General features: G+C 36.3%; 1 long non-coding RNA gene across 1 annotated transcript in view; it reads right to left on the bottom strand.

Moving 5' to 3' along the window:
* The window catches only part of LOC139084942 (uncharacterized), a 68,370-nt gene that overhangs the window by 42,819 nt on the left and 10,513 nt on the right, over positions 1-15,038 (bottom strand). Inside the window, exons 2-4 of the long non-coding RNA XR_011542880.1 lie at positions 14,685-14,841; positions 11,113-11,245; positions 5,999-6,083 (exon numbers count right to left, since the gene is read on the bottom strand). This is a non-coding gene — a long non-coding RNA (uncharacterized lncRNA). The remainder of the gene's footprint in view (positions 1-5,998; positions 6,084-11,112; positions 11,246-14,684; positions 14,842-15,038) is intronic.

Below are 15,038 nucleotides of genomic sequence, written 5' to 3'. Positions count from 1 at the left end.
AGCGGAAAACAAGACACAAAATGGTAGTGGTAGGCCCCCACGTCTCAATAATCACTCTAAATGTAAATGGATTGAACTCCCCAATCAAAAGACACAGAGTGGCAGGATGGATCAAAGAACAAGATCCAACAATATGCTGCCTCCAGGAAACACACCTCAGCCCCAAAGACAAACACAGACTCAGAGTGAAGGGATGGAGAACAATACTCCAAGCTAATAATGAACAAAAGAAAGCAGGTGTCGCTATACTAATATCAGACAAGGTAGATTTCAAAGCAAAACAGATAAAGAAAGATAAAGAGGGACAGTATATAATGATAAAAGGGACTCTCCACCAAGAAGACATAACACTTATAAATATATACGCACCCAACACAGGAGCACCAAAATTTGTAAAGCAACTCTTAATAGAACTAAAAGAAGACATCAACAACAATACAATAATAGTAGGGGACCTCAACACACCATTAACACCAATGGACAGAACATCCAGACAGAAAATCAACAAGGAAATAATAGAATTAAATGAAAAATTAGACCAGATGGACTTAATAGATATATATAGAACACTTCATCCAAAAACAGCAGGTTACACATTCTTCTCAAGTGCACATGGAATATTCTCAAGGATTGACCGTATTTTGGGAACCAAAGCAAACATCAATAAATGCAAGAGAGTTGAAATAATATCAAGCATCTTTTCTGATCATAATGCTATTAAACTAGAAATCAACTACAAGCAAAAAGCAGAGAAAGGTGCAAAAATGTGGAGACTAAACAACACGCTTCTCAACAAACAATGGATCATTGAAGAAATTAAAGAAGAAATCAAATTTTATCTGGAGACTAATGAAAATGAGAACACGACATACCAAAACATTTGGGATGCAGCAAAAGCAGTCCTAAGAGGGAAATTCATCGCAATACAGGCCCACCTCACTAAACAAGAAAAAGCTCACATAAGCAACCTCAAACCACACCTAACAGAACTAGAAAAAGAAGAACAAACAAAGCCCAGAGTCAGTAGAAGGAGGGAAATAATAAAAATAAGAGCAGAAATAAACGATATTGAAACAAAAAAGACAATAGAAAGGATCAATGAAACAAAGAGTTGGTTCTTTGAAAGAATTAACAAAATTGACAAACCCCTAGCCAGACTCACCAAGAAAAGAAGAGAGAAATCGCAAATTAATAAAATTAGGAATGACAGAGGAGAAATCACAACAGATACCAATGAAATACAAGAGATCATAAGAGAATACTATGAAAAACTATATGCCAACAAATTGAACAACCTGGAAGAAATGGACAAATTCCTAGACTCCTACAATCTCCCCAGACTGAATCAGGAAGAAACGGAGAATCTGAATAGGCCAATCACAAGTAAGGAAATAGAAACAGTAATCAAAAATCTCCCCAAAAATAAGAGTCCAGGACCAGACGGCTTCTCTGGAGAATTCTACCAAACATTCAAAGAAGACTTAATACCTATTCTCCTCAAACTGTTCCAGAAAATTGAGAAAGATGGAGAACTCCCTAACACATTCTATGAAGCCAACATCACCCTGATCCCCAAACCTGACAAGGACAACACAAAGAAGGAGAACTACAGGCCGATATCACTGATGAACATAGATGCAAAAATCCTCAACAAAATTTTGGCAAACCGATTACAGCAATACATCAAAAAGATTATACACCATGATCAAGTGGGATTTATACCAGGGACACAGGGATGGTTCAACATCCGCAAGTCAATCAACGTGATACACTACATCAACAAAATGAAAAACAAAAACCACATGATCATTTCAATAGATGCAGAGAAAGCATTCGACAAGATCCAACACCCATTTATGATAAAAACCCTCAGTAAAATGGGTATAGAAGGAAAGTACCTCAACATAATAAAGGCCATATATGATAGACCCACAGCCAACATCACACTCAATGGACAAAAACTGAAAGCCATCCCTCTGAGGACAGGAACAAGACAAGGGTGCCCACTTTCACCACTCCTATTCAACATAGTACTGGAGGTGCTGGCCAGAGCAATTCGGCAGGAAAAAGAAATAAAAGGAATCCAAATAGGTAACGAAGAAGTAAAACTCTCGTTGTTTGCAGACGACATGATCTTATATATAGAAAACCCCAAAGAATCCACAGAAAAACTATTAGAAATAATCAACAACTACAGCAAAGTAGCAGGGTATAAAATTAACGTGCATAAATCAGTAGCATTTCTATACACTAACAATGAACTAACAGAAAAAGAACTCAAGAACTCAATCCCATTCACAATCACAACGAAAAGAATAAAATACCTTGGGATAAACTTAACCAAGGAAGTGAAGGATCTATACAATGAAAACTACAAGACTTTCTTGAAAGAAATTGACGATGACATAAAGAGATGGAAAGACATTCCTTGCACATGGATTGGAAGAATAAACATAGTTAAAATGTCCATACTACCTAAAGCAATATACAGATTCAATGCTATCCCAATCAGAATCCCAAGAACATTCTTCACAGATATTGAACAAACAATCCTAAAATTCATATGGGGCAACCAAAGACCGCGAATTGCTAAAGCAATCCTGAGCAAGAAAAACAAAGCCGGCGGAATCACAATCCCAGATTTCGAAACATACTACAAAGCTACAGTGATCAAAACAGCATGGTGCTGGTACAAAAACAGGTCCACAGATCAATGGAACAGAATTGAAAGCCCAGAGATAAAACCACACATCTATGGACAGCTAATCTTCGACAAAGGAGCAGAGGGCCTACAATGGAGAAAAGAAAGTCTCTTCAACAAATGGTGCTGGGAAAACTGGACAGCCACATGCAAAAGATTGAAAATTGACCAGTCTTTTTCACCACACACCTAAATAAACTCAAAATGGATCAAAGACCTAAAGATTAGACCTGAGACAATAAGTCTTTTGGAAGAGAATATAGGCAGTACACTCTTTGACATCAGTTTCAAAAGAATCTTTTCGGACACTGTAACTCCTCAGTTGAGGGAAACAATAGAAAGAATAAACAAATGGGACTTCATCAGACTAAAGAGCTTCTTCAAGGCAAGGGAAAACAGGATTGAAACAAAACAACAGCTCACTAATTGGGAAAAAATATTCACAAGCCACTTATCCGACAAAGGGTTAATCTCCATAATATACAAAGAACTCACACGGCTTAACAGCCAAAAAACAAACAACCCGATCAAAAAATGGGCAGAGGACATGAACAGACATTTCTCAAAAGAAGATATGAATATGGCCAATAGACACATGAAAAGATGTTCATCATTGCTAATCATCAGGGAAATGCAAATCAAAACTACACTAAGATATCACCTTAACCCCGTTAGATTGGCAAAAACATCCAAAACCAAGAGTGACAAATGTTGGAGAGGTTGTGGAGAAAAAGGAACCCTCATACACTGTTGGTGGGAATGCAAACTGGTACAACCACTATGGAAAACAGTATGGAGATTTCTCAAAAAGTTAAAAATAGAAATACCCTATGACCCAGCCATCCCATTACTGGGTATCTATCCTAAGAACCTGATATCAGAAATCTCAAGAGTCCGTTGCACCCCTATGTTCATCGCAGCATTATTTACAATAGCCAAGACGTGGAACCAGCCTACATGCCCAGAAACTGATGATTCGATAAAGAAGATGTGGTATATATACACAATGGAATACTACTCAGCCATAAAAAAAGACGAAATTGGCCCATTCACAACAACGTGGATGGACCTCGAGGGTATTATGCTAAGCGAAATAAGCCAGTCAGACAAAGACGAACTCTATATGACTCCACTCATAGGTGGAATTTAGTATATTGATATGGAGATCTGATCGGTGGTTACCAGGGAAAAGGGGGAGTGGGGGGAGGGCACAGAGGGGGAAGTGGTGTACCCACAACATGACTAACAAAAATGTACAACTGAAATCTCACAAGGTTGTAATCCATCATAACATTAATAAAAAAAAAAAAGCAACAGCGATAAGAAGCATGACCTTTATTTTTTCTTTTCCCTTTTCATTCTACTTTCCAGTAAACAGCAATATTTGACAACAAGTAGACCACGAATAGCTAAGGAAGCATTAAAAAGAACAGTCAGGGGCTGGCCCAGTGGCATACCAGTTAAGTTTGCACATTCCATTTCAGCAGCCCCAGGTTCGCTGGTTCGGATCCCGGGTGCGGACCTATGTACTACTTGTCAAGCCATGCTATGGCAAGCGTCCCATGTATAAAGTAGGGGAAGGTGGCAAGAATGTAAGCTCAGGGCCAGTCTTCCTCAGAAAAAAAGAAGAGAATTGGTGACAGGTGTTAGCTCAGGGCTAATCTTCCTCAAAAAAAAAAGAACAGTAAGAGGGTAAAAAATTGCTTCATGGTAATCATATGCATACACTACTGTGAAGTGGAGTTGCTGAGTCATAGCGTAGGCTAATGTTCATGTTTAAAGACACTGCTACAATTTTCCAAATGGTTATATTAATTTACAGTTGCACAAACTCTGTATTAGGTTCCAGTTAGTCCACAGACTTGACAACACCTGGCCTTTTCCATCCGTAATTTGGCCCTCCTGATAGGAGTATACTGAAATCCAAATGCGGTCGGTTGTAATGCTGAGGCCGAATAAAATCGAATGTCTTTTCATATGTTTATTGGGCATTTGGAATTCCTTTTTAAGTGGCTGTTCAAGACATTAGCCATTTTTCTGTCTATTTTATTACTAATTTGTAGGAGTTTTTAAATTTTAAATATAAATATAAAATTATGGAGGTAAAGATAAAACTTTCATCTTTTATGTTATACTTCAAATGATTTCTTACAAATAATAAAAAAGGGACTTTGAGAGTTGAGGACAAAATTTGAGAATTAAAAATACATCTTTGCAGACTTAATAAATTTAGTAGAATCAGCAAGAGAATAAATAAGCATGAATGAAAATTGAATATCTAGCAATAATTGAATACAGAAGAAAATGACAAATTTTATAGCTGTTAATGACGAGATACATAACAAACTTTTAAAAAATTGAACATATAGATATTTTATGGCTTCTACTTGCAGAATTGAACAAATGGAAGAGAAAAGATATTCAAAGATATAATTCATGAAAAATTCCCTGGAGTGGAGGAATAATTGAATTTTAAGAAAACGTGCATTTCATATTCTAGGAAAATTTGATATAGAACAATTATGTCAACTATAATTTACAGTTATTTACCCTCTAGGAAAAAGAATCAAATCCTTAGGGATTCAAATAGCAAAAGTGAGTCATCCATAAGAGGAAGAAGTTGAGCTAGGCTCAAATTAATTGCTGTAATTAACTACAGGAATCTCAGTGCAAAAAGAGGGCAGAGCAATTATCAAAGTCCTAAAGGAAGGAATGTGGGATACAGTAATGTTACAGCCAGCCAGTTTCACCCTCGAATGTAAAAGCAATCAGCTGTTATTGTCAATTGCCTGAACTCTTAGAAATATTACAATTATGATCTCTTCTCTTTTTTTTTTGTTTTTTGTTTTTTTTGGGGGGGATAAGTTTAGCCCTGAGCTAATATCTGCTGCCAATCCTCCTCTTTTTTGCTGAGGAAGACTGGCCCTGAGCTAACATCCGTGCCCATCTTCCTCTACTTTATATGTGGGACGCCTACCACAGCATGGTTTGCCGAGCGGTGCCATGTCCTCATCCAGGATCCGAATCGGTGAACCCCGGGCCACCAAAGTGGAATGCGTGCACTTAACCACTGCACCACGGGGCCAGCCCCTGTAATCTCTTCTTTTAAAAATAAATTATTGGCAATAAATTCAGTTCATCAAGAAATAAAAATAAATTATTTGTTAATAGAGAAGATACGTATAGAATATAATGAGCATTCAATCAATTAGAGAAATAAGAATAAACTAAGGGGATTACTGTGACACATTATAAATATTCTAAAGCTTGACAGAATACAAATAATGATACGCTCACCTAGTCAGTGAATGGATGTGGAATGTTGCCTGGGAGTGCAGACTTCATCATGCCTGACAAAGATCTATTTGTAGGACTCCTACAACTGAAGCATACATTTACAAATCCATGTTATTTCAGCCTCCTAATACTTTTGCGTACTCTTTATTCAGAGGAGAACTTTAGAAACAAATTTCTTGTATCAGTAAAACATTTGTCTGGAAGTTTAGCAAAGCTTTCAGCTCTAAAAGAATATTTTCATGTTTTATTTTTCTCTAAGGGAAAATATAAATATCATGCTACCAACTCTAGTTATATATATATATATATAAGATTTTTTGATACCATAATTTAATCAATTTAATTTTTCTATTATATAGGACTGACAGATTTTAAATTATAGTCACTTAATATTTATGATTATTTAACATTGGTTTTGATAAATTTTGATTTATTTACTTTCAGCCTTTTGTTCTTTCTTACTGGAATTTTACATTATGAATTATTTCTCTAAAAATAATAAACTCATTTTTTCTAAAATAGTGAAGCCATATCTATATCTATACATCTATATCTAAATCTGGCTTTTGGATTATTTTGTATAATTTACTGTTATTTACTTAGGAATATTTACTGACATGGCTTTACAGTAATACCAGAAAGCAAGAATTGGGGTTTAAGAAGAGGGAAATAAGTTTTAGAAGTTGCACAGCTGAAAAACTTGAGGTACATGACAAAGTGAATGAAGTGATACATCAAAAAATGATGTCTAAAAGCTTCCTTATATTAAACCAGAACACGCACACATTTCTCTTTCATTTACTCATTTATGCTTACATATTTCAAAATATATTCTAATACAAAGGGTAATCATACATGGCTATATTTCTTAAGTGTACTAAGATAATTTTCCTTTGTAAAATAGTTGTCAAATTTACACATGACTCTGGAAACTGATTTTCACTTCCTATCAGGCAACACTGATAAATGTTGTTTGAGAACCGTGCCAGTGGGAGGTACATTAAGTGGAAGATATCTGTGACACAGTACCAGCAGGGTCAGCAAAAGATTAATGCAGGAGCTGTGGAATAAAAGAGATACGAAGCCAAAACCCTGGAGAAACAGTGGGCAGGAAGCAGCATGTTGGACAATAAAGTGCACAAAACTGCAGAGTAATAAGAATAAATGACTAAGTGTCAGGAAATAGTTACAAAGCAAGATAAATCATCAAAATAATGTGAAAGATAACATTGTGAGGCTCCGTAAAGATAAACATTTAAAGTTTATCCACGTATTTTATGCAGGTAAAAAAAAGATGAATTGTTAAAAAGAAAAAAGTATGATTTTAGGATTTGAGTGGATAAGGTCATTTCCTGATAGTGCTGCAATAAATGATGACAAATTTAGTGGCTTCAAAGAACGCAAATTTACTATCTTACGATTCTGGAAGTCGCAAGGCTGCAATGGGTCTCCCTTGGTTAAAACCAAGGGAATAACCGAGCTGTGTCTCTTTTTTCAGGCTCTAGGGGAAAATTTGTTTTCTTTCTTTTCCAGCTTTTAGGCACTCCCTGCATTCCTTAGCTCATGCCCCTGATTCCACCTTCAAAGTCAGGGGTTTAGCATCTTCAAATCTCTGTCAGTGATCTCCTTCCCTGCCTCCCTAGTCCACTTTCCAGGACCTTTGCAATGACATTGGGCCCACACAGATAGTCTAGGATAATTTCTTTATGTTAAGGTCAGCTGATTAGCAACTAATTCCATGCGCAGCCATAGTTCCCCCTTGCCATGTAACAGGTCCTGAGGATTAGGACATGCACATCTTTGCAGGGCCATTATTTCTCCTCATACAATGGGTCTGAGATTGAAAATTAAAATTTGCTTCCCATACTTGATCAATCTCAAATTTTATGGTTACATTTTGCGGAAGAAACTCTGTCTTCTCTCTCCAACTTTACAAATTAAATTTTTTAAAATCTAAGTTTTGTAACTTAATATGAAGCAACTAATTATTTCTATTTATTATTTCATCTATCTATCTATCTATCTAATCAGTGAGCTCCTAGAAGTGCCAAGGGCTGTGTCCCGGAAAAAAACCCCAGATATTGTCACTACACACATGGAAAAATAATTATAGTATTCATAAATTGTTCATAATATTCTGATATTATAAACATTTTGGATGGCAAAAGCTGATATTACTCTGGGACAATGTTACAGCAGTTAATGCGGAAAGAAGAGATCAGATTCTACACACAGCTATAGCCAGCAGGATTTCATGTTGGAAAAGCATATGTAGGTCGGGAGATAAAAAACAAATGTGAATCAATAATAACTCTAAGGATGTTAGTCTGAGCAAATGGAAATAAGAATTTAATTTCAAATGAGCTGGGGAAGGTTCAGCTGAGTTTTGAACATGTGAATTTTGAACGTCCTTTACCTTTACAAGTAGAGAAGTTAAGTGTGCAGTTGGGTATACAAGTCTGGAGTTTAAAATAGGGGGAGTCAGAGATTTATGTTTAGGAATAGTGTACAAACAGGTGAGAAGCCTTGAGACTGTGTGAGAACACTAAAAATACAAGTGCAGACACCAATGAGAAAAAGATGAAGGACTGAGTTCTGGCGCAGGGACAACATTAAGTGGTCATATGGAAAGGGTTAAATCAGCACACAAGACTGAAAAACGGGGCTACTCATGAGTGAGGAGGGAAACAGAGAAAGTTTGGTATCCTGGATACCAAGAAAAGACAGTGTGTCTGCCAGGAGGGAGATGTCAATAATGTCAAATGCTGCTCATACGCCAGCTGAAATGAAGTCTGATAATTGAATGCTGGATTTATCATTGACCATTAAGACATCAAACAAATTGGCTCTCGGGACTTGTGAAAATGGTTCCTGTTATCGAACAGCACTCAGAAATAGTGTCATTTTAATAAGTTATCTCTCCTACAACTATCTCACACTTCCTTAGTTGAAATAGAGGCTCCCCTAGAGGCTATAATTGTTTATCATAGCCTCCTTTGCTACCAGTCAGATTAGGCATTTAAAAAGAACAATTAATTTTTATTGGATTAATAAGTACTCCCTGTGTATGAAATGAAGAGGATCCATGACTTACTGGTGACTTCTGGCACCTAGCATCCCTACCCTGAGTCATCTGATCCTGATGTAGTAGGTCCAGGGCTGGCAAGTGGGTTTGGCCCCTGACATCCTTTGTAGGATCAACTCACTCTTCACCCTAGGCCTTCTAACATGACACTAAATGCTGAGCTACAATATCCCAAACAGAACACTATATAGGATGACGTTCACCTGCCTTTTCACCGTTTCGTTCAGCTCTATGGTGGGCTGCTTTGTGACTTGGAACCCTCAGTGCTGAGCTGAGTGAGCTGGGATGAAGCTGTTGCATCTTTTCAAATCTGTACCTGCCAACTTTACAGAGGCAGCCAGACCCATAGCACAACCTTCTAAGTCAGTAAGTAAACCTGTTGAAAGGCCCTAAATATATACTCCTACTCTTGCTCCCTTTCTCTGATTCTCAGTTCCTGGCACCACAAGAAACTCAAATTGTTCATTTTTCACTTCCATGTATATAAGGATAAACATATTTATGAAATATTTAAAGTTTGTCCACTCATTTACTCCCATGTAAGATACATCACTGGAAAGATAAAGTGAAGTGCCGTTCCCTTCCTTGTCTTTTCTAACGGGAGAAATGATTAAAGCATCACCCAGATTTGTCTGTCCTCACGTCCACTCACTGATAGATCCTCAACAAGATGTTCCATCACGCTGACCCCCTTACTATTGAATAACTGCTTGATTATGGGTAACAGCCATCAGAGCAGGGAAGCCAGAGATGAAATGCTTCTGAAAATACCTGTCTGTATACTATTAGCACTAAAATGAATAGGGAAGATCACCTAAGTCAGCCCCCTCATTTTAAAAAGGAAGTAACTGGGCCCTGGGGGAGCTGGTTTTCTCTTAAGCGTCTGACCATTTTATATTAAGATTCAGGGAGGAGATGACGTGGACTGTGTTTTGACTGTAGTGTCACAAGTACAGGGAATGTAGGCTAGCCTAAAAGCTCTGGGAGGTTTGGTGCTAGACAGATGCTTAGGCACTGTGTGTAGCCTAGCTAGTGAAGCATGACGTCTACCACGAGTCTTGGGCCCTTTTTGTCATTTATGGCATTGGTGGATGACAGCTGCCTTTCAAACAAATTATAGCTACATGCACTGTGTTCAGCAGCATCTTACACTGAATTCTCGTCTTCCTGTCAGTTCACAATGCAGCACCTTCGCCCAGTGAGAACTTAATAAGTGCCAAGTAAAGGACAAATCACAAAGTTTACCAAATCAGCAACATAATATAGACAGGATTTTGAATATGTTCCTCAATTGGCAGACTATTTTTATAAACGATGATTTGAATATAAAAGTCAAAACTTTAACACATACGATTAAGGACAGTGACAGTTATTTATGTATCAGTAGTTTAGCACCAAGTTAATTCACAAGGGATATAGTGATAATGCAACTGCAACTCTAATTGTACTTTCAAACACTAATTTTTATACGCTCATGTGTGGTAATGACATGTCAGTCTGTGTAGTGTTTCTTCACTGCCTTATAATAAGCCCACAAAAATAAGCTCTGTTAATGGGAAAATAAACGAGCTATATAATACTACAAAGATCATTATTGCTATTCATCTCCTCTGTTTTTACTTGGCTCCAGGCTTTACTGAAAGGCATTTTTCAAACACAAAAATGACCTTCATTATCTTGAGACTATGGGAAATAAGTAAAAAATTCTTTGATTGATTAACCAATTAGCACTAAGTAGTAGTGCTTATTCATCTGCATATTAAAAAGTCTGTTAATGGACCATGGTAGAATTTAGTACCTATAAACAAATCAAAAGAAAAAAAAATATTTTGAGAGGTAACCATGTCAAGCAGGATGAAAGTGCTGACAGAGATAGAATCGGTGTCGGGAACTTGAAAGCATTCTCACTTAAGGAGACACTCAGACTCCACTGGGATCAGTAATTTCAACTTTCCTTCTGCTGCAGCTCCCTCATTGGCAAAACGTGGCTCAAAGCACTAGGATGCCAAGATCTTACACTTGCACTTACTGTGGAACGGTAAGCAACGGTGGATTAGGTGGAGTGAATTGATTTAATTTTCTCTTGCCCTCTGTTCCAGCTGCTATCATTTCATCAGTCTCATTATCAGTTTCTGTCCACCTTGGGTTCTTTCATTTATTCTCTTTAATATGAAATAAAACACAATATAGTGAATCATTCACAATTCCTACCCCTAGAATCTTTATTGATTCATTTATTCAACTTTATTTTTATTTGTGTTCACTTTCTTCATATCCATCCATCGAATGCTGTACATGTGTTAGGCATTCTACTGAATTTGGGTGATAAAACGTGAAGTAAAAACTCAGTCGTTACCTTTCAAGCACTCAGAGTTAAGCAATAAACCATTAAATGAAATAATTTTATAACTATATATTATTAAGCATAGAGAAAAGCTGAAAGAATGGTAGAACGATATCTGTTTACTCACCACCTAGATTCTACAATTGTTAATACTTTGCTAATTTTGTTTACTATTTTTATATTCATATAAGTACTTGCTCAACCATTAAACTACATAATTTTTAAATATTCATATTTTATCATCTGTCAACAATAGCAAACCTCTTTATGAAAATGAGAAAACTGATAAAATATATTTGGTATGATATTTCTGGAATACAAATCAATTTTTTAAGAAAGCAAGCAATACAAAATATAGGTAACAGTTCACAATTTTCTATAAGCGTAGTAAAAACAATAACACTTAGAAAAAAAACACCACCACTCATAATGGAAGCTATAGCTTTCATTACTTTTACATGAATATTTTTAGATATGAAAATATGTTTTATTGGCTCTGTATTTAAAAATTAAAAGGCATAAAAATTAGTCCAACTACTTCTTATCCTAGCTAGTGTTTCAGGCATTTTAACTTCTTGGAAATATACTCAAAATATTGACTATTTATTTTATAACTAGGCTATTTTATAAGAGATATTTACCTACCTAATTAACTGATGTTTCCATATGAACCTTTAATTTACCGCTTTTCTAAAATCAGAAGCATAATGATACATATGGCACTTTCAAAATGATTTGGTGTAAATTTTCTCTTTCATTGTGTATTGGGCAACTACTGATACAGCTAATATGTAGCATTTAGACATAGCGCTTACGGTAACAAGACACTCGACTGCGAAAACAAACAGTAATTCTGCCTCTGTTCTAGATCCCATTCATTCACATATCTCATTGTTCTCATGGGTATTCAAAGGCCCTTGGAGAGTTTGAGTACTATGTAGCACCTTCCAACTTGCTGTTAGAAAAAGATGCCTATAAGGGTGTCCATAAATATATGCTATAAAGGTGTTACAAGCACGAAAAACATATATATTAAAGAATTTAACAAGGGAAACTTACGTATGGGTTATACTGTGTTATACTGTGCACTGACAGCCATATCCTAGGTTGTTCTCAATGTCATGGACAAGGTTAAGGAAAAATGCTGTTAACTGCATTTAAGCCTTGCCTCTATTCAACCACAGCCTTCACTGAAATCTGCCGCAGTAAGTCTTTCCTCATAATTTTTCCACTTTTGTCTTTCCTCATTTTATAAAATAAAGCTCATGAAGAACTAAATAGGTAAATTACAATAAAGATTCATTTCTACACTCTGCCATCATATGCCTGTCTCTCATCTCCAATATTTGGGACCATGTTTTATATGCTATTCCCATCTCATCCAGTGGCCAAAGTGACTTGGAAGAAACCTGAAAAATACAGAATAAAAGTTTAGGAAGAACATGGAAGTAATGATGACAACCATTAAGAAAAGAGAACATATTTTGGAAAGGATTCAAACTGGGTAGGACGACTATGATTGTATTCCCTTCTTTAGATGGGAATCAGATGGCAAACATTTGGGAAATCCTTTAGGTTGCCAAGGGATGAAAATATAGATCATTTATTAGAATATTTTAATGTTACAAGAAAGAGTGATTTAACTGAGTATATTTATAGTAAAACTTTGATAAGACGTAATGAAAACAAACAGTGCAGTCTAGAGATTTGAAAGGAATTCAACTCCTGCATTATAGGAAATTATGAGACAAGGAAGACAGCAGGACTGAATTTTCAGGCTAAACGAGCACGATAATGTCAGAGTGCAGAAGACTGAGCTCTGGCTTCAGACTCTTGGCTCAGCCACTGACCAGTTAGCTAACCTTTCTGACCTCCCTGTGCTGCAGCCTAATTGAGGGTCTGATCACACGTAATGAGCTTCAAGCAAAGGGACAATTAATCGTATGTGGAAGGATACACAAATCTTTGCAGGGCTTGGAGCTTCTCAACATCTTAGTCCTTTTCTATGACCTTCAGTGACCTCATATATAAAACTGGAAAAATTATGTCTACCTTACTTATTTGCAATAATAACTAATCCAGTCAAATAATTTGAACTGTGTTTAGCCTATAGTAACAATTTATGCTTTCTTGGGCTACAAGAGATCATGTAAAACATTTAACAAGAATGGAGTCTGGTTCAAATTACAATTTAGGAAAGTGTTGGAGTTTTTAGGGTTTAGTAGCATCTTCCATCCCTTCCTCTGAGTTCAGAATTGCATGAGAAACAGATAAGGCAATCAGCTTATGGGTATTAGTTTTTAATTTATTAATATAAAAATATGGATTGCAGGATATGATTAGATGTACAGTCATTTTGGGCTTCACTATATACTGCTGCCAAGTTGAAACTACCTGCAGAACTGCAGGCATCACCTTGCAGGACTGGGTCTTCCTCTGGGAGCAAACCTTATGGGAAGGTAGAGAAATATTCCCCCTCGTACACTGTGCATAGAGTAGGAGAGAGAGACAGAGAGAGAGAGAAAGAAAAGAGACAAGGAGAGAGAGAAGGGGTCTCATTAGAAGAAGCTCTTTAGGTCAAAAGCAGCTATCATCAGTCCTGTTGAGTTTCACAAGGGTCTTAAAAATCAACTTGTTTTGGAAACTAACATTGCCTAATCGTATGAATCCATGCTTGGAATATTAGAAAATATGATATGCTTTCTTCTAATAATTTCCTTATGTAATTTTTGCCAATGGTTGACGTCATTTAAGTTATTTTTATGCCAATTTCTGTCACTATAATTTGGTTAAATACAATGTGAAACACAAAGCAATGTATGACGTTCAAAGGTAATATGCCTCACTGCTTGGGTGAATCATAGTGCTTAGTTACGTTTAGATTGCACAAGAAATTTGTGAGTTTTAATCTCAAATCTATTCTGGAAACTTCTTCAAGAATTTTACTCTCAGGGACAATTTTCAAGATTTTTTTCTTTAGAAGAAGCAAGTGTCCTTTATTGTAAATGACTTACTTTAGCTTATAGATGTAGCACGATGTCTTGTTTGAATCTAATTTTAGTTTTGATATCTTGGAGACATTATTTGTAACTGAAAAGTATGTTTATTGCATGTTAAACCTGCAAGGATAATTCACAAAACTATCAAGTCCAGCCAATCAATCTCTTTGTTACAAATGCTTAAACAATTAAGAAATGTTGACTTCAAATAACCAAACAACTGCACTTGCGTTCCAAGACATTTGATGGTTGACTCACCGCAGCCTGCTTTCCATCATTGTCCTGTCCTTTATCCTCTCATCCTGTGATGTAGATATACTTAGGTGTATATACAAAGATAGACTCCAATGCTAGATTTATTTTTGTACATGAGAATTCTATAGAACAGGTCACAGTTCCTTTTCAGTTTATCAACCTTCAAAAAGGAAAATAGATTGCTAAGATAGTAAGCATAATTTTCTAGTAGTATAGACATAATGAGAGCTATCAAGTCAACGTGTAGTGGAGATTATTCTCTGTTCTTATCACTAGCTTCTACCTTTAATCTATCATGTTCCCTGTAAGTGGTTACATCTAGAATTCAGTAGTGAGCTTCTAGAGAAAGAATTAAGG

This window comes from Equus przewalskii, chromosome 7 (genome assembly GCF_037783145.1).
Source record: "Equus przewalskii isolate Varuska chromosome 7, EquPr2, whole genome shotgun sequence".
NCBI lineage: Eukaryota > Metazoa > Chordata > Mammalia > Perissodactyla > Equidae > Equus > Equus przewalskii.
Note: the sequence above shows the minus strand (reverse complement) of the source record. Positions and strands in the feature narration are given on the sequence as shown.